General features: G+C 42.8%; 1 pseudogene; it reads left to right on the forward strand.

The window, feature by feature from the left end:
- The first annotated feature begins 3,049 nt into the window (after positions 1–3,049).
- On the forward strand, positions 3,050–3,169 carry LOC136649826 (5S ribosomal RNA; annotated as a pseudogene).
- The last annotated feature ends 14,487 nt before the right edge of the window (positions 3,170–17,656 follow it).

Below are 17,656 nucleotides of genomic sequence, written 5' to 3' on the forward strand. Positions count from 1 at the left end.
GTCCCAGTTACAGTGAAATCCTATGCATGACTACCCAATTGAACTCAATGGGACTTACTCCCAAGTACATAGGCTAGGATTACAACCCAAAGCTCTCTACAGTTTGTAGCAAGTACTATTTTCTAAGACTGACTTTTCCACAAGCAAGCCATACTTTCTCTTCCCACAATAGCTATGCTATTGCCAACATTCTGATCTTTCCTTGATCATATTTTTTAAACTGAGTGTTACAAAATATTCACATGCATCAGCATTTCACAGCCATTATTTTGCTGGGCATCTGCAGTGAAAGCTCAACTGAGGTTCTGTTCATCCAACTGACGAACAAGGATAGGAAGTCCAGCCAGTCACAAGTTGCACATTTTGAATATTAGATGCCAGCCGCAGATATAGGAGAACAGACTGCAGACCTTGAGAAAATTAGGAGTTATAAATGGACACTTTATGAACAACAGAAGGGTGAATATCATTGAGTATAATATTAGTTATGAATTATTTACTTTGTGTATAAATGGCCTGATTGGAGTTTGTGATTCTATTTGAAATCCTTATTGATTTTTGTGTGGAGAAAATGAAATTGATGGTTCTTTGTCCTTTGGTTTCCTTTATGAAAAGGACAGAAAATGGAAAATTATGGGCTGGACCTAGAAAGTCGTGAGCTGCTTGTAACATAATTTCCCCACTCCCTCCTCCATGCCAGAACTTTCAGTGTGTCCAAAAAAACCGATTCTGAAGACTCCTGGGAATAGTGTAGACAGGGTCAGCCAGCCATAAGGCTCACCAGCATACTAGCTTTGAGAACCAGGTTGGGGGGAGGTGACAAATGGGATGAAGGTATTTCACACTCCTTACCTGCATACGACCTACCTCGAACAGCCACCTGCCTGACCCCCAACACCTCACCACTGCCATATCCATCTCTTTGCTCACTGTCTTTGAAAAGTGAGCAAGAAGACAGAGTGGTGGTGGTGGCTGAGCGGTGTCACTGCCAAGAACTTTGGTTGCAGAGCTAGAGGAGAAGGTCAGAGCCATGGCACTCCTTTTTCCGATGGCTCTCCTGAGCCATTGGAAAGAAGTTCTGCCTCTCTTTATCGCCTCTCCTGCCACTGTTTCTTCAAAACAGGCCAGTGTAGGAAGAAACATTCCCTGACCTTGCCCATGATAATCAGTTGTGATTTGGAGAGGAAGTAAGGAGTGGTGGCAGCAAATGAATGTTCCCTGCTTTATGTATCTCCTCAAATCTTTGTGGTCCAGGGATTCATGGATGAGTTCTAGTTTAACCTCAGTCCAATATACATATAGTTCCTTAAGCGTTCCTTCTGATATATGCTGGGTTAGCTAGAAATAGATCTGCATATTTTGTGAAGCTCCTAAAGAAACACAGCCCAAAAGCCCCTGGGTTTTGCTACTTGCCTTGTTACAGAAAGGGCAAAGGTTAAAATTTTATTAGCACCTGGCAGGCCACAAAACATAACCAGTGAACAATATTCTGCTTGATGGATTACAAGTAATGCAGGCCTGACTTCGAAGGTTGAATATATTTCTATCTTCTTGGTTGGACAATGGCCAGCTCAAGGTTTCAGGGGCTTCCCAGCAAAGTGCTTACCTCCTCCTACTATGAAATTCTAAGAAAATTGCTCTGCCACAGCCACACAAAGGCTATGGGCATAAGGTAGTTTCAGGGATCAGCAGATTTGACTAGAAGTTCCTTCCAGTTACTTCTGTGGGCCATTCTGAGGTCTATGGAAGAGGCATCCAGGGCATCCCAATAAGGCATTGTGGCAATACCAGGAGCATCACCGAGGATGAGGTGGATTGTGGTGCTGAAAGATTTGGGAATTGCTGATGAATTATATAGTGGACCTTGTTTTAACTACAAAGAATCAATTGTAAAGTGATTTGATCATTAAGTGAACTGATTGTAAAGTGCAGGTCTACTGTATTGTAGTTGCTGGCGTTCAGAGAAGTGCTAACATTTCCTTCCAGCTTGCCAAAGTGTTGCAACAGGTATTTTGATAATTAAGAATTAATTATGCAGTACACACTAAAAACCATAAGAACTGAAAATGTATCCGTGTTTCAATGTAAGTAAGTATAAAGTCATGCACACTGGGGGGAAAAAATCAAAATTTCACATAAAGGCTAGTGGGTTTTGAGCTGTTTGAGACAGATCAGGAGAGAGATCTTGGGGTGGTGGTGGACACCTTGATGAAAGTGTCAACCCACTGTGCAGCAGCAGTAAAGAAGGCCAATTCTCTGCTTGGGATCATTAGAAAAGGTATTGAGGGGAAAAAAGGGTAATATTATAATATGGTTGTACAAATCAATGATAAGGCCACACGTGGAGTATTGTGTCCAGTTCTGGTCACTACATCTCAAAAAGGACATAGTGGAAATGGAAAAGGTGCAAAAGAGAGTGACTAAAATGATTACTGGGCTGGGGCACCTTCTGTATGAGGAAAGGCTACAGTGTTTGGGCCTCTTCAGTCTAGAAAAGAAGCGCCTGAGGGGGGACATGATTGAGGCATACAAAATTATGCAGGGTTGGACAAAGTGGATAGGGAGATGCTCTTTACCCTCTCATACAACACTAGAACCAGGGGACTTCCACTAAAATTGGGAGTTTTAGGACAGACAAAATAAAATATTTCTTTACTCAGTGTGTAGTTGATCTGTGGAACTTCTTGCCACAGGATGTGGTGATGGCATCTGGCCTGGATGCCTTTAAAAGGGGATTGGACAAGTTTCTAGAGGAAAATCCATTATGGGTTACAAGCCATGATGTGTATGTGCAACCTCCTGATTTTAGAAATGGGCTATGTCAGAATGCCAGATGCAAGGGAGGGCACCAGGATGGAGGTGTCTTGTTAGCTTGTGTGCTCCCTGGGGCATTTAGTGGGCCACTGTGAGATACAAGAAGCTGGACTAAATGGGCTATGGCCTGATCCAGTGGGGCTGTTCTTATCTCTAGATATATAGTGGAATTATTTATTTCACAGTGGTGTTTGTTATCAAAGTGACTTTCTACTGTTTTGTTGTAGGCTAGCTAGTATACAGCAACTGTTACCCTGCACATGCCCGATCTCGTCTGATCTCAGAAGCTAAGCAGGGTCAGGCCTGGTTAGTACTTGGATGGGAGACCGCCTGGGAATACCGGATGCTGTCGGCTTATACCATAGTCTTTCGAGACTGAAGGTTGCCCACCAACCAACCAGCTAGTACACAGGACAGAGAAATTGAAGAAATAATATGTCAAGTTCAGTCAAGTATGAATGAAACATTCGTACAGCAGCTGAATGCAATAGCCTTGCACTATTTATTTCATTTCTTGAAAATAGTGTATTAAAGCAAAGGACCAATACGACACTTACAGTAAAGTGTTTATAATAATGAATCGTAATAAACTCTTATAATCACTGACCAGTCCATTAACAGCACATTGAGTACAACTGGAATGAAGTAGCTTTCTAGGACCTTGAAGTATCAATCTGAAACTGACTTGTTTTCAGAGAAATGTTGCAAAAAATGAAGAAACCTATGTAAAATTCAATGTGCATTCTGTACAGCTGTGCATATTGACCACATCATTCACTTCAAAAGCTCAGTGGTCACGAGCCCCTTTCAATGGCCTAATGCTTTAGTGTGACAATTGATACCTGCAGCTTAGAAAGGGCCAGCCCAGTCCTAATGCATGCTGGAACAGGCAGGCCAAGTGGCCTGCCCCATATCCAGCATTGGGTTTGGGCTGCCTGTGGCTCAGCCGGGGGCAAGAATTCATTCCCCTTACCCTGAGTAACAGGGATGGGAACTTGAGTCAGGTGACTGAGGTGTGAAAATCAGTGTTTTTTGCTGACTCGTGGAGACTCCAGTCACCTGGGCCTGGGCATTGCCTCGAGTCTGAGACTACTTGACTTGGCACCCATTCCCCATGTATGCACACTGGAGTCTGTCTGGTGTTCTTGCTTACCTTTTTTGTGATATGGAAGATCTCATGGAGACATTGTTCAGACTGGGCAAGCAACAGGAAAGTTCCCACAAGGAGGCAGGGAAGGGTTAATGTTTTGCTTTTGCATCAGGTAGGAGGGGGGAGGCAGGAGTGGGCTCTCTTTTCCTTCAGTGATCATTGGACAAAGGATAGGCAGTTTGATTTTTTTTCTTTGACTGAGTTAGCACAGAAGGAAGAGCCCAAGGGGGTTCTTGCCTTAGGATTGACTGGAGAAGCCCAGGGAGGGGGAGGAGGCGGTTCATAGTAACTATGCTTTCCAACTGCATGGCTGGCTCCTGTGGGCTCCAGTGGTGTAGCTTGAAGGGGTACAAAGCACTAAGTTTTGCAGGGAGCCTCACTTTGGCTTGCAAAGCACTGCGTGTTGCACAGAGCCCACCGCAGGCGTGCAAGCAGCCTCCTCCCCTTCAGAGCAGGAATGTGCAGTGCGGAGACGGCAGGTGACGCAGAACTGCCCCGTCATTGCCTGTGGAAAGCACCACCGCTGTCCCACCTACATCCAAGGACGCTCTCCTTACACCCCCTTTCTCAGGTGTAAGGAAAGCCTCTTCAGGTGTAAGCAGGTGTGGCAGGTGCAGTGCTTTTCCATGGACAAGGAGGGGGCAGTTCTGCCTCACCTCATTATTCTCAATTTAGATTCTGACATGCATTCCCATCTGCAACAAACACACTTTGTCACATGTAAGGACAATGACACAAGGGAGGGGCTGTAGTTCAATAGCAGAACACACATTGGGGAGGACCATAGAGCATGTGCTTTGCATGAAAAAAAGATCCCAGTTACAATTGCTGGAATCTCCAAGTAGGGCTATCTGAAATTCTGTAGAGCCTCCGTTGGTAAGTGTTGACATGGCTGACCTAGATTAGCCTGACTCAACATAAATTGGTTTATTTTAGCAATCCACAATGTTTTCAATTCATGCTCAGCTCAGGATTGGGTTGTTAGTCCTTGATAAGCATGCATAGGATTGCAGTCTAAATATCTCTTAACTGACTAAACTATTATCTTCAGTCCAATAGCCTCTCCTCATGAAATTCCTGAGTGAATGTGTAGAAGTTGTTTGAACCCAATGATATACTCTAGCTATAAAAGTTAGCCCTGCTGTCTCTCTCGCTTGTGAGCTGCCTGATGGGAAAAGCAACAGAACATGTGCTAGTTTTGGTACATGGTACAGAGTAAGTACCAAAAAGTACCACACTTTTTGGTACTTACTCTGAACAGAGTTGCACAGCGGAGGAGGTTACACATCTCATAGGTTCATCTGAAACAAGCACAATTCTCGGAAGAAACCAATGGATTTAGCCAACTAATTTATAAGGTGACCAACTCAAAACACCTGTTGCTGGGTTTTCAGTTTCACAAAGTAATGAATTCCTATCCTATAAAAACCTGAAAAAACAGAGAAGGCCTCCAACAAACCCTTGCCATTTTATAAACAGCCAAGCCAATACCAACACTATTTAGGGTAATATTAACATGCTAATGTTTATGGGTTGAAAAAGAATAAAACTCCCCCTGGCAGAGATCCTTGAATTGTTGAGATGTCTGTGAGATTTTTACAATATCAATATATTAGTGTTTTCAAAAACTCGTATTTTGAGTAATCTGATCCCTGCAAAGTCCTAGAATTTTGATTTAAATCTTTTGAACTCTTGTAAATCATATTTTGTGTGCGCTCATTTACCTTTGCATTCTCTTTCAAGCCACTGGCAGTGGAGCTGACGAATGAGAATCAAATGGAGTGTGCTAAGTGGTGCTGCCTTAGGCTTTCATCTGCCCACCGTCTGCACTGTGATTTATCTTGGTAATACATCACATACCTTATTTTGCCTTTGCTTATTTTATTTAGCATTGTCACAAATAATATCAATTGACCATCCACCATGAGTGCTAAGCAGGAGTAAATTAGCAAAACAAACTAAATCTACAGAACTCATCTGTCCCCAAATTTGATTAGAGCCACTTGTGTTGCACCAAGTCATTTACTACAGATGAACCTCATTTATTAAAGAAGCAGCTTCATGGGTTTGCTGCAGAATACGGTAAATTGTTATGCATAGTATTTGCTGGGAATTTAATGAAACACTTAAAAGTGACTCTTTTATATCTCAATCACTAGGGGTATTTTATGATTCTGAAATGGTTATTTCCAGTTACCCTGTCACTTTGGTCTGAATCATTACATCGAGCCTAGCCATCCATTTCGGCAAGAGCACTCTGTTTCTGAAAAATGAGGGTAAGGGGAAAAAAAATATGAAGCGCTTATCGGCTCGAAAGCTATCATCCTTCATGGTCCCAGAGATGTATTTCAGCCTTCCTTATCATCCTTTCTTGCCATTATTACGAGATCCACTTTTGCACAATAAAGTTTGCAGAAATTCTGATGCTAGCATTTAATTCATTCTCTAAACAAAACGCTTCTATCTGTGCACCCTCTAGATTTTAAGGAACATCCTTTCTGTAATCTGGCTCCTAATATTCTTGTTTGATGTCTTCAAAACCATCCATCTTTTCTTCTGGTAGGAAGGCAAAGAGAAAAAAAATAAATCTTCGATGAAAAGTAATTTATAAAACTATTCGATTCAGCTGGTGAAAGCTAATGTGGTAATAATACTGCTTTTTAATGGCACATAGAACAACTGATGTGGATTGAGACTTATGTCCTTGCCAGTGAAATTGGAACAGAGGTTAAAAATGGCTCAAAGGAACTTTTTACAGTGTTTGTACTGGGAATAAAAAAGACAGAATTTGAAGCAGTTTGCTGCAAAAAAGTGTACACACACTGGACAGATTGTAAACAATCAAAATAAATAGGGACAGGAAGATGTACAAAAGCATGAAGAAGTAAAAAAAAAAATTAACCAAAGGTAAATGAAAACAATGGAATGGTTTAGAGTACAGAAGATGGAATTATAAAGAATGTATTTTGAAATATTAAGATACTTGGTATTCAAACCACTGGAGAATCCCGGGTTTTCTTGGAAACGTATCAGGGTTTTTCAACAAGATCACTAAATGATGAAAAATCTTCCCAGCTTGCATGCCTGTTCTCTAGACAAATTTTTTTTCCTCCAAAAGGGAAGTTGGGAACCCACTAAGAAAAAAACACCATATGGCAGTATTTTTCAAATTGTGAGTCGGGACCCACTAGGTGTGTTGCGAGCCAATTTCAGGTGGGTCCCCATGCTTTTCAATGTATATTTTATTTTTTAATAGATTAAACTTGATGCTACCATGGTATGTGACTGCATTTGAGGAAATGTTACAGGCTACTATGTATATGCGGTTAACAATGATAGTCAATGGGGCTTACTCTCGGGTAAGTGTAGATAGGATTGTAGCCTTCGGGAATTGTTTTTAAACAGATCAGCAATTGCTTTGGGAGGATTGGGGGGTTCTTCTTCTTTATTTTTAATAAGATTTTAAACTTATTGTAAATTTTATTTACTTATGACCAAATCCTATCCAAATTTCTAGCACTGGTGCAGTCACAATGGAGCTCTGAGGAGGCAATGGAGGAGGCCTCCATGATTGCTTCCCTACCACAGGATGCAGCACACATCCCCTTGGCACAGTTGCATCAGCAGTGGAAAGTTGGATAGGATTGGGCCCTTATTTAATTTGATTTGATTTTGTCATAGCCAGGGTGGAAAATTTTTTCCTGTTTGGTGATGTCCTTTGCAGCCGGGGGTTGGAAATGTTTGAGAACTACTGCCCTAAGGTGTATATAATGTGTATTAAACATCATCTCCTTATATAATTCTTCAAAGGAAATAGATGCAAAAGTAACAGTGTTTTAAACAACTGCATCTTCCTAATTTACAGCAACCTTAATTTTAAATGTAGTCATAGGATTTGCGTGATTCTCAGAGATATGCATTTAGTCCAGAGTGAACTGTAATTTTCCAATGTAAAAGTTTTATTGTTGCTCCACAATAACATTATTTTTTAAAAAAATGTATGTGTATGTGTGAAAATGTCAGAGCTTTTAAAGTTTATTTTCCAACAGTGCATGATCTTTTTCTAGTAAAAAAGCATAGCGAACAGTTTCTGTGCCGCTTAGCAACGGCCCTTAAATGGCGCAATAACCATCATATTTGAAAATTAGTACACGTGCAGGTAATTGAATGTCTGTGAATACTTTGTTTCACAATAAAGTCTTGCTATTATTTAGCATTGGGAAGATTCAGATAACCAGGATCCATATGATAACCACGTGGCAACTGTAATCATATGGAGAGATGGTTAGCATCTGTAGCCTCCAACCAGGCGGTTAGTTTCTTACTACCAGTAATAATGGCATATTAACAGCTTTCCCACAGGATATCTACAGCAGAAATGAAGCGTCAAAGTCCTGGGCAAAGAGATAGCTTTTAAAGTGGCATCCTCTTCTATTTCTCAGGGGGAGAGAAATTGTCCCTCTTCACCTCAGCATGGAGTCTTTTCCAGTGGCTGTTGCTGATGTCTGTTTAGGCTCTTTTTTTAGATTGTGAGCCCAACAGGAACAGGGAACCTTTTAATTTATTTCGCTATCTAAGGGCGCAATCCTAAACTGTGCTGGAGCAGGCAAGCCAGGAGGCAAACCAACGCAGGTTTGTTGGGTTTGTTGGGCCGGCATAGGAGGGTTGCAAACATGCTGTAAAGCACATTTGCACCTCCATGGCTGGGAGCCACGTTGGCGCATTTACATGTGCCAACACATGGAGGCAGGCAGAAGCCTCCGCGGTGGTTCCCGTGCTGCTGTTTGTATCGGCACTCTTGCGCAGACGCAAGTGGAAAGGTAGGCATGGGGGAACATGGGGAGGGGTTGGAGGGGACATTTCTGGCTGGGGGAGGGCGAGGGGAAGGCAGCCCTGGGGGTTTGCATGGTGGGAGCTGGGGGCAGGGCTGGGACCCGGCAGTTATGCCGGATCCCAACCCCTGTCCCCAGGGAGAGCGGAGCAGCTTCATGCCGCTCCGCTCTCCTCGGACTTGGGTCTGAGGAGACCCATAGGGGCACACAGCCCTTACCCACGGGAAAGGGGAAGAGCTTCCCCTTGCCCGTGGCTGAGCCGCTGCACCCAATGAGCCTGCGTTGGATACAGCGCAGGTTTGGATTGCGCCCTTAGAGAAAACCTCCTGGACTGCCCCCCAGGTAGCATAGGGTATAGAATTGGACCTTTTGTTAAAAACTGGTTTTTATTATTATTATTATTATTATTATTATTATTATTATTATTATTATTATTATTATTATTAGGTCTTATTTCATGATTGAAAATGTAATTTTATCAAGTTTTTATATATTTGCAAGTGAGATGTGTCTGAATCCAAGTCAGTGGAGCATGAACCAGAGTGGCAAATGTGGCTAGGGAAGGGATGTGAGGGAGGCAATTTCAGTAGGCTGACATTTGCTGGAAGCTGAAGAGCATTTGGTAAGGAAATGGTTTGGCAGGAAATTTAAATAAACCCTGGCTTGGCTTCTGATCTACAGTATTAACGGTGCATCACATTATAAGGCTGCCGTAAGCCACTATCTCTTAATCATGTGCTCACCAACCTATAATAGGGGGAAAATGGACTATATTGGCATTGAAATGGCTATTTGCATGTGCTTACAAACTGAAATGAAATGCAAGAAAAACTCCACCCCTTACTCAATCATTTTAAAATACAAACTAGACCTCAATTGGAAAAAGCTCCTAACATTGCTGCTATGTTGGGTAACGGAGATTCTGTTGCCCAGTCACAGCTGTGCAAAAATCCTGAAATTTTCAATTGTATTCTATGGAAAGGAACTTGCTTCTGCCCCAGGTTGGAAAAAGAAATCTCCAAGTGCTAGAGGCCTTGCACTGTATCCAGTGCAAGATTGGGCCAGAAGATTGGGGACTTGCTTCCTGGAAGCAAGGGAAACTCTTTACCTTACCCCTGAATAAACCTTCACAGCCCCAATGGGACTCCTCAGACTTGCGACACCTCAGGAGGTGGCATAGGTCCAAGGAAAACAGATCGGCTTGGAGCCACTCTGTGCTGCTTGGGGAATGGGGTTGGTATCTGGCATAACTGCTGGGTCCCAGATCTGCCTCCCGCTCCCTGCCCACCCGCCCCCTGGAATGACCTCTTCCCACCCTCCTTCCTTCCCAGAAGCCTCCCTCCTGCCTCCTCCCTGCCCTCCCCAGACCCCTGCATTGGCTGAACTTGGCCGATGCAACCTCCCCTCCCCGCATCAGCACAGAGAATGGTTGCAGCCTCCGGGAGCTGGTGCATGCCCCTGCGCCAATCTAACCAACTCCCAAGCAGGCGCAAACATGGTTTATGGCACGTTTGCAATCCTCCTGGCCTAACAGAGAGTTAGGATTGTGCCCATAGTCTTTTGTGAGTCTTCATATTAGTCCAGACTTACAGTTGTCTGATGTAACTCTGTTGATACAAACTCAAACGTTTCCCCACTTTTCTAACCTTGTATCTTAATCCTGTTATGACCCTGACCCCAAATTCACTCCTTTCCACTGCCTCCAATCCTAATACTCTTCATTAGGGTCTAGAAAAATTTTGCATGGAATTTAAGGGATGATGGAAAAGCCTTAATAATTAAAATGAATGCAAAACAAACAAAGTGGGATGTGTTGGAGAAACATGAGAACAATATTTTAGACCTGAAAGTGTCAATATTGTGCTTTTATAAACCCCTACCCAGCCAAAATCCATCTGGAACGTGCTAAAAAAGCCCTGAAGAGTCAATTGATAGCTCATCATTGTGCAAAAAACTGTGGGATGTGTCAGAGACACATATATTTCAGAAATATCATAATGCAATATTGCAATTTTATTAACATTCCCCCAGAAAATTCATTTTAAACAAATAATAGAGTGGAATGACTAGATATCAGGCATCAAACCTAAGAATAGATTAGGTGGGATAATGGAATGAATCACAAAACTTCTTCGATTCCCCATTCTGAGTTATAATTTTTTTTTAAAGGGTCCAAAATACCAACTTCTGAGCTAGGTACACCAACAGAAACCACAACCACAACTGGACTACTTGGGAATTTTGTAGTAGGCTGTAGTAATCTGCAATGAGACTAGGTCTGTTTGAAGCGAGTCATTCCAATATTTTGTCTATTGAAATGCGTCAAAAAATGTTTGTTGAAGACTGTCCAGACTTGATGAATTGGAATATGAGAAACCATAGTACAGCAGTTCAGTAAAGCCATTTTCATATTTGAGATAACTGTTTAAACTGCTTGGAGAGGAACATAATCCTTTGTTGATATTGGTTTCAGTAAAAAAAAAAATGCTCCTGTGACAAATTTGCACAAGTAAAAGTGCTTGTGCATATGTCTTGAGGTTGGAGGCAAAGCCTTAATGAACTAAGGTCAGGAATAACCCTCATGAATAATCACTGAGTATAGCAAAATTATATCATTAAACACCTACCCCGCCTCTGCTGCCTAACTGAAAGGAGTCGGAGCCAGAAAGGTCTGCATTTTGGTGTCAGCATAGAGAAGGCTCACCATCTCCTTTCAGAATTGATGTTGCATCTTTCTTCTTTTTGAGCTTTATCTTCAGAGCTTGAGCGTTCCCTGAGAATTTCTCTAAAGCAGTGTGGTTCCCAAACTTTCTAGCACCGGGACCCACTTTTAAAAAATGGCACTCAGTTGGAACCCACCTAGGTTTACCAGACTTTTTAAAAAGGAGATCTAGAAAGAAAGTATTTGTTTGTTTGTTTGTTTGTTAGTAATAAGGACTAGTAAAAAGACCCTCAAACATTATTTCCCTATATTTACACATGCTTGCACACTTCAGGAGCTGAGCTCTTTGCAGGGTAATTAGCGGCTACAGTATCTGATTTTTGAACAGCCTCAGGCAATTAGTTATCTGATCTTTCCATAACCCTTTGGAGACCCTTCAAAAGTCAGGTCATGTCCCACCAGTGGGTCCCGACCCACAGTTTGAGAACCACTGCTTTAAAGTCCCTGAAAACGCTAGCCCCATTTTAAAGGCACCACTGCTAGCAGCCTACCACTGTCCCCAAGTTTCCCTTAACCTCCCACCTTTCTTATAGCCATCTTCCCTTTTCTGGCAGTGGAGAGGGGGAGAAGGAGGACTATTCCTTGGGCCTTAAGTAGGCCTGACATTAATATGAAGTCCTTCGCACCAAGATCTCTGCAAATTGTAGTTTGTCAGCGCTTCGGCTTCTTACTAGGGGCCCGGGAGCCCTGGCAAACTATGGTTCCCAATAAGTATGCTGAGAATGTGTTCCATAAAGCTTTCAGACTTGATGCCTAAGGAAGAGCCTTCCCATTCACCCACTCCGACTTGTCTGCTGTTACTGAAAGGTAAGGTTGTGTTTGTTTTTCTAATAGAAAATAGGAGGAAGTGACATTGCTAGCATGCTTGTAGCACAGTTCTTTTAAAAAAACAGAAGAAAAATGGAATCAAATATATTTCAAGGTATTTTTGTGATGGTTAATCATGGCCTTATAGTTATTAAAGTTGCCTTAAAGTTATTAACTTCTGTACAATGCTTTTAATATGTTGAGAATGGATGGCTTCTTTTGTCCAAGTTCAAAAACTGCTCCTCCACCGCCTCCCCTATTTGCCATACAAGATGGCTGTGCCCAGTTGTTTCCTTGGAACAGAGCAACAGGATAACATCACTCATGGAGGTGGCTGTGCTGACTAGCCCTGAGTTTGCAGGAAAGATCGCTAGCACGGCAAGCATACTAGAACCTGAAAAACAAATGCAACCCGAGCATGCTGGAAGGAGGAAAAAAAGAATAGCTTTCTAGCATGTCTAGTGCTAGAAGCTAAAAAACCAACACAGACTAAATTTGGAGAGAAGGGAAGAGGAAAGGGACGGAGACGGCGTAAATGACTTGAATTTAGTTAGAGGACTAGCTAACATTCAAAAGGATTCTGGCTTGGTTTGTAAAGTGCTGGTTAGTTCCTGTCTGGTGGGATTTGTTTTCAAGTCTCGCCAACTCAGAAATGCTGCAACATTGCCATGCCATCATGTGCGTAGTGAGATTCCAGAGCATTCTGAGTGAAGAAACTGTTTCTCACCCAAGGTCATGGGATGCTTGAAAAGAGCATTTTGCTGGCAACAGGGCTGGTGAGGTTAACTTGGTTTGCTTAAAGTTTGGTGTAAGCTGACGGCAGAACAGGACTGTGCTCGTCAATAAATCAACAGCCTTTGTCATTAGGGCTTTGACACTTTGGCTTCCCCTTCCACAACATATCCTCTGTGGCCTGCCAGTTCTACAAATTATACAACTTAAGGACACTTAAGGGGATTTAAAAAGCTGTGTGACGTGGTCTAGGCAGGTAAAATAAAAAGCATGCATCTCTGGACTGCATCTTTTCTTACCAGCTAGTGCATAAACTAATACAGTGCTAGGGTTCCTGAATGTCTTCTCAGAAGGACAAGTTAAAGCTTTCAGACACCACATGTTTCCCTCTTTCGAGGGAAGCAACGAGAGACCCACAATACCTTCTGTTAAAGCGCCATCACTGATTGCATTTTAAGAAACTGGAATTTGACCATTAAACAGGCCTTGGGTCAACCTGGAATGGCTTTAGCAGATCCCATTGTTTTAATTTGGTCTACGTGGCAACAAATGGAAGCATTTTCCACAGTGATACCCCCTCCCTGTGTGCATTCTCCATTTTTTTTAGCACATCTGCATTTAATAGCAAAATTTTCTGCTAATGAAAATATAAGTGATTTCCATTTTAGGGACTGTGATCTACATTTTTTAAAAAAATAACTGTTTGGCCAACGATGCAGTTAAGTGTGTAAGGAGAAAATCTGTTTTTGCTCACAAAATGGTGTAAAGAGCATCAAATGGGATCACTAAGCTGCCTGGCTCAGGCTTTGCTGCTCAGAAAGCCCCCAACACCATCAAGCACCTTCCTATGAATAGTTAAGGAATATGAATGCACACCTAGAGTACTACATTAAAAGCCCAATTTTCTTTACTATGGTAAGCCTTGCAGTCATTAGCATAACACCCTGGAGGCAACCCTGGTACAGCCTAGGCTGCCTATGGATCACAACAAGATGGAGGTCAACATAATGCCATTTAACATTAAATCCTGACTTAAACCCATATTATATATTTTTTAAAAAACAAAAACTTTCAGGTGCTTTTTCTTTCAGCAACATAAAATGACTTGTCTTTAAATGATTTTGCGATAGAGAAAACAGAAGAGAACAGTGCGTAATAATCCACTGTAATGTTTTTAGCAGTGCCTGAAGCAGCTCTTTGCACTGCTTAGGAAATCACATTGTATTCAAAAGGCCTGTTCTATGTTTCCTTGTTTTTTAAGGACAAATATGGCAGGTAGATCGAGAGTGGTCTGATCGGTTAGTGTTTATAGAATAGACCCTTATTTTTGGAAAGTCTATCTGAAAATACAGGGACCAAGCCCAGTGTTTGAGATAACAGAATCTTAGAGTTGGAAGGGTCCTTAAAGCCCATCTAATCCAACCTCCTGCTTGAAGCAGGACAATCCTCTCCAGAGCATGTTCAAAAGGTACCCATCAAGACTCTGCTTGAAGATATCCAGTGAGGAGGAACGCATGACTTTTCTGGGTAGTCATTTCCACTGTCAAAACACTCTACTGTGTCATGCCACTCATTCACCTGCACACGTGTTCCTACATGTGTCATGCACACACAGACACAAATATCGCAAATTGAACTATTAGAAGAATTAGCAATACTTCTACAGTGAGAGATCAAATTCAGCAGTGTCTGACAGTTTTCAGATCGATGACTTGGGTGAGCGGTGCAAACAACTTCAAGTGCCTCAAAATTAGGTTATCAATAACCATGAGACTGAGCTTTTCAAAAGAAGATAGAGTTTATTAAATAATATAGGAAAACCAGAAAAGAGTGTGTTACTTACAGAAAAGAGTGTTTCAGTTACTTTGCTCTTAGGAGATCAGTTACAGAGCTGAAAGTGATTGCAGTGAAAGAAATTTCATGTTTGGACAAGCAGGCGTTGGATAAGCAGGAGTTAACTGGAAAGAGGCAGAAAACAGTAACTGAGGGAGCCCTGCACGCCGGCTCACTGCCGATTCACACTGTCACAAACATGCCGTAAGGCACATTTTCCAAGCCCTTACCATGGGCCCAGCACCGGAACTAACCATGCGCATGCCCATGTTGGGCCAGCTCCAGTGCTGGGCCCATGTTCTGCTGCCCAGCAGTCGCCCAGACTGCCTGGTGGTGGAGAGGTGAGTGAAAGGTGTGGGGGGAAGAGACTCACAACTCATGCTCTGGAGCCACCAAAATGGAGAGGAAGACTCTCAAAACACAAGGATGGGCTCCTTGGCAAATGGCAAGATGAAGAAAACACTCAGCAGCATGGACATTTCCCCAAGAAAAGTGACAAAAATGCTCATTGTGGACACCTCCAAGGAATGCAGAAGTGACCAAGTTCTGCTTCCAGAGTAGGAATAGTTATAGGTCTTTCACAAAGGAAACAAAATCATTTCTGGGTGCTCATAGGAGGTTTGGACCTTCTCTTTGGGCATGTAGCATAGTTTCTTGGACATGATTGAGCTTGAGTTTGTCCTTCCAGGAGCACACAAAGGTTTAATTACACCCTAAGTAGAGATGTTCCTGTGGAACACAAGGCATGGCCACATGTGTGCTGCACTCAGGCTCATGCCATTGGTGGGAGAGATTTCTTGCTATAGGAATCTGAAAAGGTTGTCCAGGTGGCCTAGCCCTGGGCAGCTGGAACTTAATTTATTATGCCGCAGAACCAGTTTGATAATTGTGCTCTCTCATATCTTGAAAATATGATCAAGATTTGCACATTTTCTCTTCTCTCATTTTCAGCTAACGAGTTTTTATATGTCAGAACAAAGTGCTCATTTTTGGCCGTCATCTGTTTAATAACATCACTTCCTGCTTAAGAGATCACTTCCATGTTGGCAACCTTCAGTCTCGAAAGACTATGGTATCGCGCTCTGAATGGTGGTTCTGGCACAGCGTCTAGTGTGGCTGAAAAGGCCAATTCGGGAGTGACAATCCCTTCCACACCGGGAGCAAGTGCAGTCTGTTCCCTGGTCTGTCTCCCTGGCTATGGGCCTTCCTTCTTTGCCTCTTTGCCTCAGACTGTTGGCCAAGTGTCTTTGCCACTTCCTTCCAGCCCTCAGCAAACACCATGAACGCTATTTGGTCCACTATGCAAAACACATTTGATGCCCCTGGCTTAAATCCTTACATAAAGGAAATATCTGGATTTTCAGTATCTTTTTGGCCTTTGTCTGTCCTCTCCTCCTCTCAGAGGAGAGCAGGCCCAACCACTCATCAAGGCCTCTGCAGCAGGACTGATCTGGCAGGCCTTTGCACTCAACTTTTGGGCCTGCCTTACAAACACTGTATAACATGACAAACCAATTTATTTCAGCACAAGCTTTTGGGGACTAGAGCCACTTTCAGAAACAAGTCCTTGGGAAACTTGTGACTACTGATGCTTCTCTTCTGTGGCTCTGGAATCAACATTTGGAATTTCTCTCTCACTTTTAAGTTACTGAGACACCAGCGAGGTGCAGTGTGGGCGCAGAAGATGAGGCAGGGACACCCTGCCAGGGTTCTTTGAAGAGTGCTGCTGCTGCCACTGCCGAAGCTGTGAGTGGGTCAACACTCACAACCCCCGTGCTCTGAGCAGCTGGAGTTCACGGGTTGTAAGTGTTTGCGTGATCAGAGCCACAGCAATGGTGGCATTTTTCAAAGAATTCTGGTGGGGTGGCGTTGCCTCACCTTCTGCTCCCAGACCACATGTCACTCTGAGGCACAGTCCTTACCAACGTAACTATATTGCATTCTAGTTCCCTTTGAAATAAGCTGACCTGTGAACTTTAGTGATCAACAAAAAAGTAGTTGTCTGGACTGCCAGTAACTGCTTTGCACAACTACCAGAATCAAGATTCGTACTGTACACATTCTGGGGTGGTACTGCAATTAAACCAATGATTCAGGGAAGCTTTAGGGTAATTCCAAATGTCATTGGAAGGTCACATGTGCACAAACCTAGGCCAAACAAATTGCAAGAATTATTTGGGAGAGGCATAAACACAGAAAATCGGGCTTAAGGAATAAGTCCCAGGGCTAGAAACCCCCTCAGAAAGTTTTCTGAAGCTGTGATTTATTGTTTCAAATATTTCATGAACCATGTCAGCTCAGGTGTCTTGATCTTGTCATAAATGCTGACTGAGACTGTGATACAACCTGACATTGTTATAAATGTTCAGAAACACATTTCACTGATGTATGGCAGCCTGTTGGGCCATTTATAATAAGGCAGTTTTTTCCTCCAATTTTTGTTAAAGTTTAATTGAAGAAATTTTTTTTGAGAGAAACGTCTTTATTTAAAGGGTTTGTTTTAAATGACTCACAGTCCAATCCTATTCAATTTTCCAGTGCCGGTGCTGCTGTGCCTATGGGGTATGCACTGCATCCTATGTTGGGGGTGCAGTCACAGAGGCCTCCTTAAGGTATGGGGACATTTGTTCCCTTACCCAGGGGCTGCACTGTGGTTGCACTGGTGCTGAAAAGTTGGATAGGATTGGGCTGTCGGAGCCCAATCCTATGCAGTGTGCACCAGCTCACCACCGGCATACACTGTTGCATACCTGGGGGAAGGGGATG

The sequence above is a fragment of the Tiliqua scincoides genome, chromosome 4 (genome assembly GCF_035046505.1).
Source record: "Tiliqua scincoides isolate rTilSci1 chromosome 4, rTilSci1.hap2, whole genome shotgun sequence".
NCBI lineage: Eukaryota > Metazoa > Chordata > Lepidosauria > Squamata > Scincidae > Tiliqua > Tiliqua scincoides.